A 12,996-nucleotide genomic window follows, 5' to 3' on the forward strand; every position below is an offset into this window, starting at 1 on the left:
ATGTATTATTTAATAATACAGCCTGTAAGGTTACAAATTCAAAGACCATAAATTTTGATAAGAATTCAGAGACAGTAAATAATCCAGATAAAAGAAAGACTTCTATGAATTCAGAACCTTCTAACTCTTCAAAACAAGTCGAAGGATTAGTTTGTGATGGGATCATGGTGAGGCTGTTTCCAAAAAGCCAGAGACAAAAAGAGGTTTCCCCTTTTGCAATGGATTAGGAAATGCAGACAAGCATTGTCCAAGGAAGAGAGGGAAAGCATAAAGTAAGCAACAATTTTAAAAGAGTATATAAACATGATTATTATGCTATAAAAAAAAAAAAGAGTATATAGGCCTGGTCCAGACATCTTGAGAAAGCTGTCTCATCAGATGTTGTCTGCTATAATTCCAGGAAATCTTTGCTTTTAGGTCACCAGATGGTGTGCAGGTCCAGTCAGGGATTGGTGCTTTCTTTTGATATAACACTTGAATCTAAGAGTCTATTCCCTGGAGTTGAGCGACACAGGGTTGATTAACAGTACCTGATAGCGGCCTTTCCAGTGAAGTTGAAGAGAGTTTGGAGGTATTTTTTCCAATACATGGAATATCTGGATTGCAAGATGTGATGCTAATGTCTTCATCTCCTGGGAGTGTGCTGTAAAAAGATTATTCTACCGAAGCATGGTTATTTTTAATAGAAGCTATTAGGCCTTTACAGTATTGAAGGATATCTTTTATCAGCTGGGGATCAAGAGAGGAAGGGGCCAGGTGCATTGGGTGTCCTCTGACTATTTCAAAGGCTGAGAGTTTATGAGTTCCAAAGGTGATGGATTTGAGATTTAGAAGAAACAATGTCAATGCTTTTCGTCAAGATATTGGAGGGTCTTTAAAGATTATATACATTATATACATTAATGTATATAATATAGGGGACAGAAGATTAGTGACATAGGCAGCATGGCAGGGTGAGAGGACTTCCAGTTCTCTCCCCTTGGAGTTATTTGGACAGCTATAATTCAGCAAAGGATTCCCTGTTCATCACTCAAACATACGTGAGATCCCCACATTGGAACATCTAAAGGTGGGCGTATCTGAACAACAGAGGAGGAGAGAAGAGGGAAGGGTGCTGAGGATGCAGCCAGGAACTCACTGTGCCCTAGCAGGGGAAGTGTCAGGTTACAGTGTGCACACCCTGCAGTCCTAAGGAACAGAGGGGTAGAATCAACATTCCTGCCTGAGTAGTCAGCACACTGCGTCTAAACCCAGTGACAGGCAGAGACAGAATATAAAGTGTGGTGGCTATGGCCTAGTAGCTTCCATTACCAGACAGAAAACAAAGCCACAAATGTATAGCTGCTTCCACTAACCCTACCAGAACTCACAGCACCCGGCAGAGGCTGTAGCAGTGGTGGTATCGGATTACAGTGCACACATGCAGTAGCCCTGAGGACTGGAGGAGCAGAAACATTTCTCCCTGAGGGGCAGGCACGCACTGCGGCCAAAGCCAGGAATGGGCAGAGATACAGAGGTGTGTCAGCTGAGGCCTGGCAGCTGTCATTACTAGGAAAAGAGCAAAACCACAGACATACAAACCGGCCTTCCCTGGCCCACCCCGCACCTTCCCATTGCAGCATAGCTTAGTAGATGCACCTGGGATGTCTCAGGTAGTACAGTACTGCTGCCAGCATCTAGTTATAGGAGGCAGTGCCAGGATCTCACATGCACAGAGCACCATCGCCCACCACATTACCCCATGGCATGGTGTCCTGGGACAGGTGACCTGGTCACAGAGGAGATGCCCACCTCCCCAGGAAATATGGGGTATTTGCCACGGTAGAGGCAACACCTCCCCAGAGATCCCTGAAGCCCCATCAATGCAGGTAAGAGACAATAAAAATTTGCACCTACTACAAAATGAAAAACCTCTACTTACCAACCTGCCAAACAGTGAAGAGTCAAATGCTTTTTTAAAAGAGCAGATGTTGATTCTTGGGGGAGCTCTGATCAAGATGGCAGAGAAGGTAAATGCTGTGTTTGCCTCCTGCCATGACCACATTAAAATTACAACTAAATTACAGAACAGTCAACATGGAGAACCATCGGAAGACTAGTTGAACAGAAGTCCTATAACTAAGGATATAAAGAAGCAACATCAAGATAGGTAAGAGGGTCAGAGACAGGAAACAGGCTGCCCCACACCCATGTGTGGTGGTTGAGAATCGGGAGGGATACTACATCTGCAAAGGTCACCTCTGAGGAGCAAGGGATCCCAGGCCCGCACTGCACTCTCCAGCCCAGAGCACCAGTGCTGGGAAGAGGAGCCTTCACAACATCTGGCTGTGAAAATCAGTGAGGATTCCATCTGTCCAGGTGAGAGGAAGGCTGATGGAAACCTAGGTGTTCTTGTAAAAGGCCCACACAGAGATTCTCTCACAGTCACCCTGGGCTCTGGTGGAGGGATGACATGTTGGGAGGCTCTAGAGACATACAGGGAGAGTCTGAGTTGTGTGACTTCAGGGCAAGGGCTGCCATTGTTCCTGTGTTGAGTCCTTTGCCCCCATGGCCAAATCTGAATTTGCATTGGCCTGGAGAGCTCCACCCTGGTGACTCACTGGGACTTCACCCCACCCAACTGATGTACCACCTGAGGCTCTTTCAGCAGCAGGCAGCCGATGTCGGCCCATTCTGAACTCTCTTGGACAACTCTATGGTGTCCATAGACCCCAGGTGGGTGACAGAGGGCTTCAGTGTGGTCTGTGTTGTGGGGAGAGCATCTGTGCCAGAGTTTCAGCCGGGGGGAAGCACAAGGCTCATAATACCAGCATGGGCCAGGGAGCTGTGTCCTACAAAACTAGACTGAGAAACAATGGCCTCAACCGGAGTGGGGAGTGAGACAGAAGAAAGGGGGAGAAAACTATTAGAACTGATCCATGAAATAAGTAAAATAGCAGGATACAAAATTGATATTTAAAAATCAGTTGCATTTTTGTAGACTAATAATAAGCTATCAATAAGAGAAATTAATCCCATTTACAATTGTATCACACACAAAAAATAAAATGCCTAGAAATAAATTTAACCAATGAGCAAAAAGGCCTGTAATCAGAAAATTATAAGACATTGATAAAATAAAGAAGGTATAAATAAATGAAAGTATATACCATGCTCATGCATAGGAAGAATTAAGGTCATTGAACTGTCCATATTACCCAAAGCAATTTACAGATTCAATGCAACCCCCATCAAAATATGAATGGTATTTTTCACAGAACCAGAATAAATAATTTTAAAATTTGTATGAAACCACAAAATACCCCAAATGGCCAAAGCAATCTTGAGAAAGAAGAACAAAGTTGGAGGTATCATGCTACTTCATATCAAACAATAGTACAAGACTATAGTAATCAAAACAGCATGGTATGGGCATAAAAACAGACACCTAGATCAATGGAACAGAATTGAGAGCCCAGAAATAAACCCACACCTATATGGTCATTTAACCTATGACAAAGGAGGAAAGAATATACAATGGGGTAAAAAAAAAAGTCTTCTATAAATGGTGTTGAGAAAACTGGACAGATACATGCAAAAAAAAAAAGAAACTAGGTCACTTTCTTACACCATATACAAGACTAAATTCAAAATGAATTAAAGACTTAAATGTAAGACCCAAGACCATAAAAACATCTAGAAGGAAACAAAGGCAGCAAACTCTCTGACATTGCTCTTAGTAATATTTTTTCTGACATAGCTCTGAGAGCAATGGAAACAAAAGAAATAATAAACAAATAGGACTACGTCAAACTAAAAAGTTTTTGCACAGCAAAGGAAACTACAAACAAAACAAAACCAAAAAACAAGCTACAGAATGGGAGAAGATATTCACCAATGATACATCCAATACAGGATTAATATTCAAATTTTATTATAAAAAACTCATACAACCCAACATAAAAAAATCCAATTAAAACATGGGCAAGGACCTGAATACACATTTCTCCAAAGAAAACAAACAGATGGCCAATAGACATATGAAAAAATGCTCAACCTGACTAATCAAGAAATGCAAATGAAAAACACAATGAAGCATCACCTCACACCTGTCAGAATGGCCATCATCAATAAATTAACAAACAACAAGTGTTGGCAAGGATGTGGAGAAAAGGGAACCCTCATGCACTCGGTGGAATTGCAAACTGGTGCAGCCATTAATGGCAAATAGTGTGGAGCTTCCTCAAAAAAATAGAAATAGAACTACTTGATGATCCAGCAATTCCACTCTGGATTTTTATCCAAAGAAATTCAAAACTATTCGAAAACATATATGTACCCTCTATGTTCACTGCAATGATATTTACAATAGCCAAGATGTGGAAGCAACCTAACTGCCCCTCAATACACAATTGGATAAAGATGTACATATGTACAATGGAATATTAATCTGCCATAAAAAAAGAATGAAATCTTACCATTTGCCACAACATAGATGGACCTAGAGAGTATTATGCTAAGTGAAATAAGTCAGACAGAGAAAGACAGATAGCATATTATCTCACTTATATGTGGACTCTAAAGAACAAAATAAATGAAGAAACAAAACAGAAACAGACTCAAACTGATGGTTGCCAGAAGGGAGGTGGTTGGGGGTACCTGATGAAAAAGATGAAGGGATTAAGAAGTGCAAATTGGTAGTTATAAAATCGTCACAGGAATGTAAAATACAGTATAGGGAATATAATCGATAATATTGTAATAGAGCCAGGTGGGTACTAGACTAATTGGTGGATCACTTTGTAAATTATATAAATATCTAACCACAAGCTGTACACTGGAAATTAATATAAAATAATATTGAATGTCAACTATAATTGAAAAATAAAAATAAAACCTTTAAGAAATAAAGAATCATTATTCAGAAATTAACTAATTAATAATTATAACAGCAGATTTCATTCTCATATATCCCCAGGCGGAGAAATAATCCATCAACTACCATGCATAACCAAGATAACAACGTAGTTCATAAAGAAAATGAAAAATCTCTAAGAAATATACTTAAAGACATTGAGGACTGTGATATAATTAAGAGATTATTCAAGATTGCAGTTTGGAAAAAAACTCAATGAAATACAAGAAACCTCAGAAAGGCAGTTTAATGAATTCAGAAATAAAATTTAAAAAAAAAGGAATATTTCGCCAAAGAGATTGAAACTAATAATATAAAAAAGAACCAAACAGAAATACTGCAGCTGAAGAACTCAATTAAAGATATACAGAATGAACTACCAAAGATAGGATATAAAGCAGACCAGATGAAGGAAAGGAGTGATACCAAAAATAGAAATCTAGAAATGATTTAGGAAAAAAAGAACTCTATGAGAACAGACTCCATCAGAAAAAGTAATATAAGAATAATGGGTATTCCAGAAGGAGAAGAGAGGGAGAAGGGAACAGAGAGCTTATTCAAACAAATAATTGATGAGAACTTCCCAAACCTATGGAGAGAACTGGGTCCTCGAATCCAAGAAGCTAACAGAATACCTAATTATCTCAATCCAAAAAGGCCTCCAAGGGACATTATGTTAAAACTGTCAAAAATGAATGACAAGGAATTCTCAAGGCAGCCAGGAAAAAGAAGACAGTAACCTGTAAAGGAAATACCATTAGATTATCATCGGATTTTTTTTTTTTTTTAGCAGAAACCCTACAAGCTAGGAAAGAGTGGAATCAAATACTCAAATAATTCAAACAGAAAAATCACCAGCCAAGAATAATTTTTCCAGCAAAGTTATCCTTTAGATATGAAGGAGAAATAAAGGCTTTTCCAGACATACAGAAGCTGAGGGAATTTACCACCACAAGACCTGTATTACAGGAAATACAGAAGGGTGTTCTTCTACCTGAAACAAAAAGAAAAGGATACAAAACTATGAGTAAGATGATTGACAAACAAAGCCGGAAAGTGTAACATTTGTTCAGAATAGGTTATTGAACACTTGAATGTAACATAGATTAAAGGATGTAAAAATATTTCAAAACAAAGAGAAATACAATAGTTACTGCAATTTGGAAATGAACTCACAACATAAAAAGGAATAATTTGTGACTACAAAAACATAAAAGGGGAGGGAGCAAAGGACTGAATTTTTACAGGTGAATGGAGATAGGAAGCAATCAAAAGAAAAAGGATTACTGTATATATGAAACTTTGTTTTGCATAAACCTACTGGTACCCAATCAAAAAAATTAGAACTGAGATAGTACTGTAATGCAGGGTCTCAGCTCCCGCTCCCCACACAAGAACGCAGGATATGATGAGGCCAAAAAGCAACAACAATGGAGTCATACATAGGGGAATCATACCACTATATTATCGATGGTGGCTGGTCACGACAGAAAAGCAAACATCCACCATTACCCCAACGAGGGGTCTTCCTGCACCCTAGTCTCACTGGTGGCAGGCGAGACACAGGAAGTAGGATCAACATGATCCACAATCCACAATCCAGTTGCTAACTGCATTGCTAGCCGCAATCCACCGTCCGCTTCTCTGCCAACCCCCTTGCCAGGGTGGCCACGGCAGTTATATTAGTGGCTCATGGCTAACTGGTTACAGCTGGTGGCCAACTAGTTACAGCTGATGGCCATCTGATTACAACTGATTGTCATCTAATAACTGAGCCAGCACCTTTCCACACGAGGCCAAGAGCCTGGAAACTACTCTCTGGGACTCCATCCCTACAGATACATAACATAAAAAAGAGAAAATAGGGGGAAAAAAATCATAGAATACCACCAAACTAAAATAACACAGAGAAACACAAGGAAAAAGAAACAATGGAGACATAGAGCTACCAAAAGAAATAAATAAATAAAATGGCTATATGAAATCCTCACATATCAATAATCACCTTAAATGTAAATGGACAGAACTTACCAATTAAAAGGCACTGTAACAGGTTGGATCAATAAACAAAATCCAACTATATGCTGCCTGCAGGAGACAAATCTCAGCTGCAAGAACAAACATAAATTCAAAGTGAAGATGTGCAAAATGAGACTCCAAGCAAATAGCAACCAGAGAAAAGTGGGTGTAGTCATTCTTATATCTCACAAAATAGATTTCAAGATAAAAAGGGTAACACAAAACAAAAATGGGCATTTTATAATGATAAAGGTGACAAAGCATCAAGAAGACATAATACTTATTGGTATATATACACCCAACCTGACAGCACCAGAATACATAAAGCAACTACTAGCAGAACTAAAGGGAGAAACTGACAGAACACAACTATATTAGAGAACCTAAATACCTCATTGACAGCAATGGATAGATTGTCCAAACAGAAAATCAACAAGGAAATATCAGCCTTAAGTGACACATTGGACCAAATGGACATAATCAATATTTACAGAGGTTTTCATCACAGAACACCTGATTATATTCTTCTCTAGTAGACATGGAACATTCTCAAGACAATATCTTGAGACACAAAACTAGCCTCAACAAATTTCAGAGGATTGAAATCATACCAATCATATTCTCTGACCACAATCCTTTAAAATTGGAAATGAACTGTTAAAAAAAAATTAAGAAAAACCAGAAATATCTGGAGATTGAATCACATGCTAGTAAACAACCAATGGATCAGAGAAGAAATAAAAAAAGAGATCAAAGGATACATGGAGACAAATGAAAATCACAATATGACATATCAAAATTTGGGGGATACAGCAAAAGTGATAATAGAAAGGAAGTTTATATCATTGTAGGCCTACCTCAAAAAACAAGAAAAATCTCAAGTAAACAACCTAACATTTCACCTTAAAGAACTAGAAAAAGAAAAACAAATTAAGCCCAAAGTCAGTAGAAGAAAGAGAATTAAATGAAAACAAAAAGATAATAGAAAAAAATTAGTGCAACAAATTTTTTTGTTCTTTGAAAAGATTAGCTGGTTCTTTGAAAAGCTTAATAAAATTGATAAACCTCCGGCTACATTCATTAAAAAGAAAAGACTCAAATAATCAAAGTCAGAAATGAAAGAGAAGTTACAATACACACTATAGAAATACAAAGCACTATACAAGAATACTGTGAAAGTCTATATGCCAGCAAATTTGATAAAATAAAAGAAACTGACAAGTTCTTAGAAATATGTAAACTTCCTTGACTGAATCATGAAGAACTGGAAAATCTAAATACAAATCAAAGCTAAGGAAATTGAAAGAGTCATCAGAAACCTCCCAGAAAACAAAAGTCCATGACAAGATGGCGTCACTAGTGAATTCTACCAAACATTCAAAGAAGATTTAATACCAGTTCTTCTCAAACTCTTCCAAAAAGTTGAAGAGGCAATATTTCCTAATGCATTTTATGAGGCCAACATTACCCTGATACCAAAACGTGCCAAGGAAAACACACACCAAAAAAATTACAGACCAATATCTCTGATGAATATAGATGCAAAAATACTAAACAAAATATATCAGCAAATCAAATACAACAATACATTAAAAAGAAAATACATCACAATCAAGTGAGGATCATTCCTGGGATGCAAGGATGGTTCAACATATGCAAATCTATCAAGGTGATAAACCACATTAATAAAATGAAAGATAAAAATCATGTGATCATCTCACTAGATGCAGAAAAGCATTAGCCAAGATACAACATCCATTTGTGATTAAAACACTCAATAAAATGGTTATAGAAGAAAAGTATCTCAATCTAATAAAGGCCACATATGACAAACCCTCAGCTAATGTCATACTCATTTGTGAAAAACTGAAAGCTTTTCCTCTAAGCTCACAAACAAGAGAAGGATGCCCCTTCTCGCCACTGTTATACAAAATAGTATTGGAAGTCCTAGCCAGAGCAATCAGGCAAGAGAAAGAAATAAAATCATCAAAATTGGGAATGAAGAAATAAAACTGTCACATTTTGTAGGTGACAATTCTATATATAGAAAGCTCTAAAGACTCCACCAAAAAATGATTCGAAGCAATAAACAAATACAGTAAAGTTGCAGGATACAAAATCAGTGTGCAAAACCATTGTGTTCCTGTATACTAACAATGAAATTTCAAAAAAAGAAATTTAAAAAAATAATTCCATATGCAATTGCAACAAAAAGAATACCTAGGAATTAACAAAGGGTGTTAAGGACCTTTAATCTGAAAACTATAAAACATTGTTGAAAGAAATTAAAGAAGACACAAAGAAATGAAAAGATATTCTGTGCTTATGGACTGGAAGAACCAACATAGTTAAAATGTCCATATTACCCAAAGCAATATACAGATTTAATGCAATCCTCATCAAAATCCCAATGTCATTTTTCAAAGAAATAGAACCAAAAAAAACTCATCAAATTTGTATGGAACCACAAAAGACCCCAAGTATTAGGTTGGTGCAAAAGTAATTGCGGTTTAAAAGGTTAAAAAAAAAATTTTTCAAAACCCGCAATTACCAGCCTGATAGCCAAAGCAATCCTGAAAATAAAGAACAAAGCCTGAGATATCACACACCCTGCTTAAAATTATAGAACAAAACTACAATAATAAAAGCAGAATGGTATTGGAAGAAAAATGGACACACAGACCAATGGAACAGAATTGAGAGCCCAGAAATAAACTCACATGCATATGGGTAACTAATTTTCAATAAAGGAGCCAAAAAAATACAGGGAGAAAAGTAAGGCTCTTCAATACATGGTGCTGGGAAAATTGGAAAGCCACAAGCAAAAGAATGAAACTAGACTTTAATTTGTCACAATATACAAAAATTTACTCAAAATGCTCAAAGATGTAAATATAAGACCTGAAACAATAAAATACATAGAAGAAAATGTAGGTACTAAGTGTATGGACCTTGATCTCAAAGGATTTTATTAATTTGATCCCAAAGTAAAGAGAAGTAAAAGCAAAAGTAAATGAATGGGACCATGCCACACTAAAAGGCTTCTACACAGCCAAAGAAACCATTAACAAAAGAAAAAGGCAACCAACTGAATGGAAGAAAATATTTGCAAACAGTACCTCTGATAAGGGGCTAATATTCAAAATATGTGTATATAAAGAACTCATACAACTCAAAAGAAAAAAAAATCCTGTTTAAAAAAATATGGCAGGGGACCTAAACAGACACTTCTCCCAAGAAGACATACAAATGGCCAACAGTTATATGAAAAGATGCTTAGCTTCACTGGCTGTAAGGGAAATGCCACTCAAAACTACAGTAAGATACTGCCTCATACCTGGTAGAGTGGCTGTTATCAACAAGACAAGAAATAACAAATGTTGGAGACGCTGTGGAGAAAAAGGAACACTTACACACTGCTGATGGGAATGTAAAGTCTTATAGCAACACACTGCTGATGGGAATGTAAAGTCTTATAGCCACTACAGAAAATAGTATGGAATTTCCTCAAAAAATTAAGACTAGAGCTACCATATGACCCAACAATTCCTGCTCTGACCATTGACCCCAAAAATTTGAAAAAAAATTATTCATAAAGATATGTATCCCTATGTACAGCATTATTCATGGTAGCCAAAACATGGAAATATGTCCTTCAGTGGATGATTGGATAAGGAAGAGATGGCACATATACAGAATGGAATATTACTCAGCCATAAGAAAGGATGAAATACTGACATTTGCAATAACAGGGATGGATCTTGAGAGTAACATGCTAAGCAAAATAAGTCAGATGGGAAAAGACAAGAGCCATATGTGAGGTATAAAACAGAAAGCCACAAATGAATAAATAAAACAAACAAAAACCTTGTCGACACAGGCAACAGTATAGTGGTTACCAGAGGGTAAGCAGGTTGGGGGAGGTTGAAGTGGGTAACGAGGTCAAATATATGGTGATGAGAGACTTGACTTTGGGTGGTAAGTATAGAGGACAAATATGATAACTATTCCTCCTTCACCATCAGAACTCTGGTCTTGCCTAAATTCTCCATTTGTTAAAATATCCCACACTGAGGAGGGAGGCTCTAAACCAATGATTCATGACTTAAAATTAAAGGAAGTCTTTGGCTAGACAAAATGGGACCCCATAGACCTTACTTCTGAAATAAATGAGTTAATATGGCCCAGTGTAAATTACACAGGGTCTTGAAAGATTGAAGGATTGGAAGCTGTATACAAAAACCTAGTTAGTGAAGGGTTGATTACTCCCAGTGCTCGTTTTCACAGCCCAATTTGTCCTGTTACTAAACCTAGAAAGAATGAATGACACCTCTGTGGTTTATCACAACCTTGAGGCTATGATTGCACCAAACAACTCTATATTCAGTTCCCAACATTATGAAAATTATTCTACCCAAAAAGAAATTGATAAATTTCCCACTGTCCCAGACTTGGCAAGGTCTGGTCTGTTCAGTGCCTATGTCAACAGCCTCTCAGCTGCACTTGGCTGTCGCCTCTGAAGGGACATGATACACCTTTAGTTGGCTGTCCTCACGGGTCTTCACCAGCTTTGCCATCCCACACAGTCATCGCAGGCAAGATCCGAACTGCATCCTGGCTTCTCCACGAACACAGGTAGGACATTACATTAATGTCACCTCCTCTTAGGACACTCAGGGCATACAAATATTGAAAAAAGGAGCTAGTAGAAAGTGGATGGGACATTGCGATGCATATCATGTGAGGTCCTGACAACTCTGTTAAATTTTTGGATATTATTTGGTAATCTGAGACCCGCTCCCTCCCTGACATCATAAAGAAATAGCTGTTGTTCCCTCAGCACCCACAACATCCAGGTTCTTTTGTTGTTCTGGAGACAACATATTCCTGGTTTACAAATTTTACTCGAGCCCATTTATGCTCTTACTTGCAAATTTGGGCACCCCTGCCACAAAAGGCTGGAGACTCTCTTCAAATTGCCATCCAATCAGCGCTCCAGTTAGTGCCCTAAGATGCTCCTTCTCCATAGATGCTACACTGACCTCCTCTTGTGAGTCCCCTGGTGGCCCATGACCACCTGGAGTTGCCCATAGGCTTGTGGTACAAGAACCTGCACTAAACCCCACACTGTGTGTCATTAGAGCTACAGTCACCTCTACTTACGGGCTGTCCTGAAAGTAGATAGCCCTGAGCACCTAGCCAACAGTCCATTCTGCCGTGGGACCTGGAAACAGCACCCCAATGGCTCGGCATGGCTACTGAGACCCCCTTGAGACATGGTAGAGCCAAATCTGGGCCCTCTGGAATATCCTTTCTGCAGGAGGGAGTGGCCTTCTCTCTCCTCAGCCTCTTATAAGGTGCCAAGGTACTGAAGGAGGTCACCCCTTTCCCAGACCCTGAGGCTCCCTGGGGAGCTCATTAGGGTTTCCTGACTTTAAAGCAATGGGAGTTCGTAGACTTTAGGGACGACATCACCACATTCGTACATGATGGAGCTCGAGCAGAGTTGCTGCTTTCCTGTCTTAATGAGACACCTCTGATGAAGGACCGGACCCAGGGGTCACCACAACTGATGACACATCAAGTAGTCATCTTAGCACTGACCAACAATTGGCCCTATCTCCAAGTGTCCCTTTGTGGTAAAAGAACTCCAGGAATCTCTTGCCTCAATTACTACCTTCAATATATGTTACGAGTAAATTAAAGTAACACTTGTCTCTACACTCCAGCACACTCCTCCACGTGGGAGTTCCAGACACTATTGATAGTAAGAAAGGGACTCAATGGACTCCTCAGATTATACAGGGTTGAGCTCTCATTCAATGGAAGTTTCTCCTCTCTTCCAAGTCTTAGGTGCAGGCCTCATGGAACCATAATGGTTTATTGAAATAAGTTAAAGTTAACTGAACGGAAGATGGTCTGTTTCTGTCATCAGACATCAAGGATGAGTAATAATGCATCTGTCTTCATCTTTTTTTTTTCTTGGTAGACTGCTTTTTTAAGAGCAGTTTTAAATTTGCAGAAAACTTGATAAGAAAGTCTGGAGACTTTCCACACAACCCCTCTGCCTCCACACCATGTGC

The sequence above is a fragment of the Rhinolophus hipposideros genome, assembly GCF_964194185.1.
Source record: "Rhinolophus hipposideros genome assembly, chromosome: 16".
NCBI lineage: Eukaryota > Metazoa > Chordata > Mammalia > Chiroptera > Rhinolophidae > Rhinolophus > Rhinolophus hipposideros.